The following is a 4,955-nucleotide window of genomic DNA, read 5'->3' on the forward strand; positions in this document are numbered from 1 at the left end:
AATAAATAAAGGTCACTTAAATTTATTATTCTTTTGTTCTTTATTTATTTATTTGTTTCTAACAACTAACTATTTATCACTTTTGTACATTACAATACCATTAAACCGGTGTTGGAATTTATTCCACAAAACCGAGATGGTATTCAAAGGTACTTAATAATTATGTAATAGGGGATTGCTTCGATACCATTGTACCGACGTTAGAATTTATTCTAAAAAAGTCGAGATGGGGCAAAGAAGGAATAACTTATTCACATGATTATTAGAAGTAAGTTCTAACTGGAATATTCTTGAAACCATTATACCAGTGTTGGAATTTATTTCAATAAAGCCGAGATGGCGAACAAAGAATAAAACCAAGTTCGCATACTAAACAAAATAAAAATCAAACACCGACGAAGAGAAATTTTCGCTTTCAACAAATTGGCACTGCTGTCGGGGACAATTTGTTGAGGGGCAAAACCTCTTACAAAACACTTTCAACAATGGTTAATATCAATAATGTTTGAAGATAATCGCAAAAAAATATAAGTATCTATTAGTTTAAAGAAGAAGATAAGTGTTAATAAATTGGTCAATATGAAACAAACATATCACAATACATATCAAAAGTTGAGTATAAAGAAATACATTTAAAGTACAACAAAGGTAAAACAAAAAAGTAAATATTGATCTATTGGTAATATTATATTAAGATCATCTACATCAAATGTACACCAAAATTAGATCAAAATAACGTGTAGTTTGATAATATGATCAAGAGAAGTAAAATCAATTACAGCCAGCATATCATCAAAACTTTAATGAATGTTATGACTAAAGTTAAGATATTAAAAAAATAGTGAAAGAATTAAACAACAATCACTAATGAATATGAATATTATGAACCAAGAAAAGTAAGGAAAATTATAGCGTAAGAGTAACACTTCAACAAAGGAGAAATAGTTAGTGATATAGGACCAAAAAAATAGGTAAATAGTATCCAGACATAATAGGTCGCACTTCAATGAAGGTTATAACCAAGTTTGTGATATATAAAAAAATTAGTGAAAGGATTAAACAACTCACACAAACAAAGATGAATATCATGAACCAAGAAAAGTAAGAAACAAATATTACAGCATAACATAGGCAAGACATTACCTAATAGGGTTCCACCAAACAATTAATTTAGTTCCAAATGATTAACTTCCAAAACCTAAAAGAGGCAAGACATTTGATAGAGCTTGTTAACATACCTAGTAAGAACAATTGATTCAATATGGGATTAATGCAATACCACTAAGTGGTGCATATGCCCCCAAGTGATGCAACATAGAGAATGCTTAGCTCACTTATAAAATATGGTTATACATCATTTATATGTTATGAGTGACTATTAAAAATCCTAACTATCATTAGCTCATGTGAGTGTTTTGTATTAAGCATTGTTAACTATTGCTTTGTGAGTATGTTCTCTAATCAATTGTTTTTTTGTTGATAAAAAAATTAGATGCATGATTACCCTTAAGGGTGTGGTAGTGTGACTCCATATGAACAATTGGAATAATGTGAATACGATCATGCTTCCTTGATTATATTTGACATAAATATATTTCATAATTGTTGAATGGAGTTCAGAATGAAACTACTGTTTACAATGAACAAATGCTAGATTTATTCTTGGATGTAGAGTTGCGCATCGTTTCTAAGGGTCTACTCACACTTATACAAATGAACACGAATATTATAAACCAAGAAAAGGAAAAAGAAAATTACAACATATGAATAACAGTTCAATGAAGGAAAGAAAGTTAGTGACAGAAGACAAAAAATAGGAAAACAATATCAAGTTAAAATAGGTCACACTTCAATGAAGGTTATTACCAAAGGTAAGATATATAAAACAAGTTGTGAAAGCATTAAACGATAAACAGAAACGAAGATGACTATCATGAATCAAAAAAAGTAAAAACAAAATTACAGCATAACAGTAACACTTCAATGAAGGATATGACCAAAGTTAAGATTAAACAACAAAGAACCTAAGTAAATATATAAAAAAAATAAGAAGACTAAGGGCAAACAAAATTGGAAGAAGATCACCCTATAACCCTTGGTAAAATTAAACATATTACTTTCTTTCAAAATCAAAGAGCCCACCAAATATAAAGCAAAATTAAAAAGACAAACATGAAGAAGAACGCAACGCATATAATAAATAAAAAAATGAAATGAGATGGGGCAAATGACATTACAAACGCATAAATAAAAAATGAAGTAAAACAAAATGAAAGAAATGAAGAAAGGAAAAATAATATGTTATAGGTATGTGTTATACACATCACGACAATCAAGAAAAGATCCTCATTTTGTTAGAGAAACAAAGCAAACAATGAATGTGAAAATAAATTGGAGAAACAAATAGACATGTAACGAAACAGCAAGTGGAACAATTGCCAGAAAAAATGAAGAAAGTCATTTTGTAAATCATTCCTTCATCCAGATTTCAAGTGAAATTAAAAAGTGGTTTATTTGTGATTTATAAATTCTATTGAAGGTGAGCCATGATTTAATTATTTTGGGAAGTTAAAACATCAGCTATAATTTTGCTCATAAATATCACATTAATACTCACATATCGTTACACAATTATTATCAAAATTATTTTAAATATTAACTTCAATTTAATCATAGCATTTAAGTCCATAATCAATCAAATTATTATCAATATTACTACAAAACGAAAAATGTCAAACATAAGATTAAAATATAGAATGAAATACAATGAATGAATAAGAAAGGGAAGAAACAAATGGAAAGCCACATTCCTATTGGTGAATGGGGTGGAATTTGATGAATCATAACATGAGTTTCTGTTATATTTATTTATTTGAGTGATGAAAAATCAATTATTGTGGATTACCTTCTATAGTTTCTATTGAAAGTGAAAAGTGTCAATGATAGCATTGGCAATGCTTTGCCTATGTTTTGATGAAGACAATGTTCTATTAAAGCTTGAAGATGGCTCAACAATCAACATGTCTAGTGCTCATTTGGTCATATCTAGACTAGGATATAAATAGAGTCATTATTCTAATTAGTCTGGGATGTGTGTCGTAGTAAGTGAGTATAGGTGAGGTAAACCTAGGTGCAAGTCTCTCAAGCCATCATAATTGTCATATCATATCCATGAGACATATCATCTAGTTAATTGTATGTTAATGCATTAATCATACATGTTATAGGTGCATATTAGGCATAATATAATTGCTAGAACATGTATAGAAGTTGTGCATAACATATGAGAAGTTTACCTTTTAAACTATGTATTTTAATATGCCAGTTAATCGATTAACGTGGTGACTTAATCGATTAATTCAATTGTTTTTCTATTAAATCAGTGTTTCTGTTACAACTGTTTTTTGTTTCATTCTGTTGCACTGGTTAAGCGATTAACGGGTAGCCTTAATCGATTAACAGGTCTGTTATTTGTTATAACTGATTTCTGTTTTAACCGCTTAACTGTTTGCAACGAACCCAAATGTAAAAACTGCCTAATATAAATAGATGCAACTTCCAGAAAACTATAGCATTGCATTCCATTGTATAGGACTAATTTTAGAGAGCATATTTCGTTTTGTATTCTCTTTTTGCAAGAGAGTTGCACGTGTGATAAGAGAGTTACCATGCTTAATTGATTTATGTTTTGCATATTGTTTTTCACATTCGTATGCTCATTCTTATCTTGCTCACATGTTCATGCATTATTTGTAAAGATTGCTAGAGAGATATATTGATTCCTGTTTTTGATTAACTCACATGTTCTTGATGGCTTGAGTGATTAGTGAGTGGGTTAGTCTTAAGGTCTTTTACTTGTAATATTTCAAGCATTATTGTGTTTATAATACCTTGCTGTTTTAATCTATTTTCTGTGTATTTTGGATAGATTTCTTGGTGTCGTACCACCATAGATATTGGGATTCTTCACCAAGACTAGGAGGACTTGATTTGAGAACAAGAATCTTGGCTGGGGCTGTTTCGCGAGAAAGGTTTTCTAACGCGATAGGTAGAGTCAAACCAAGGGTTTATGTGTCCTACATTTCATGAAAGAAGCATCCTATGTTTCCGTAATTTAAATTGGTGTGTGTAATCTTATGTAACACCGCGAATTTTACGATATTGAATTATAAGATTTTATTAATATTTTTATTAATTATATATTCGAAAATGAATTTCTGGGAATTTTTGGTAAAGAATTAGACAAAACTCTAATTGAGTTTTAGTCTTGTAATTTTATTTCCTATTTTTTGGTAAACTTTGGTAATTTTCGGAGACAGTCGGTTCTGAACCACTGCCAGGGCCGAAATCCACCCGGTACGGCTCAAACAGTGTTTTTCGAGTTCCGTAACTCAGAATCAAATTCCGATCGCACCATTGGCTTCATAATTTCATTTCGAGTCAATATAGACCCTGAATACACCCATACCTATTTTCTAAATATTTTTCACTCAGAATGCCGAAATCCGAAATTCTAATCGGATATTACGATCGGGCGATTTATAATATCCGATCGAGTATTAGTCGATAATACTCGAGCATTTTTATCGCACATGTCCGCGAAGTGGTCGTTTCGCATTGGGATGCGAGATTTGCCTTTCCATAAAGCAAACCTCACATCACTCACCCTAATATCATAGGAAATCATCATTAGCCACCCTAGGAGATTTTTTCATCATTGCCTAGGGGGAAAATCTGATTTCCTTCTCTCCCCTTAAGCCCTCACACTCTTGCATTTTCAAAGAAGAGGTAAATCCTCTCTTCACCTTTTCTCTCATTTTTCTCATTTCTTCTTCCATCTTCAATCATTGATCTCTCAACATTCAACCAATGGATGTTGATGAGATTTAAGTATGTTGTTCATGAGTATGTCAAGAACATATTCAACCGTTGAAATTTTCTAAAACGCTTTCTAA

Source organism: Lupinus angustifolius, chromosome LG20, assembly GCF_001865875.1.
Source record: "Lupinus angustifolius cultivar Tanjil chromosome LG20, LupAngTanjil_v1.0, whole genome shotgun sequence".
Classification (NCBI taxonomy): Eukaryota; Viridiplantae; Streptophyta; class Magnoliopsida; order Fabales; family Fabaceae; genus Lupinus; species Lupinus angustifolius.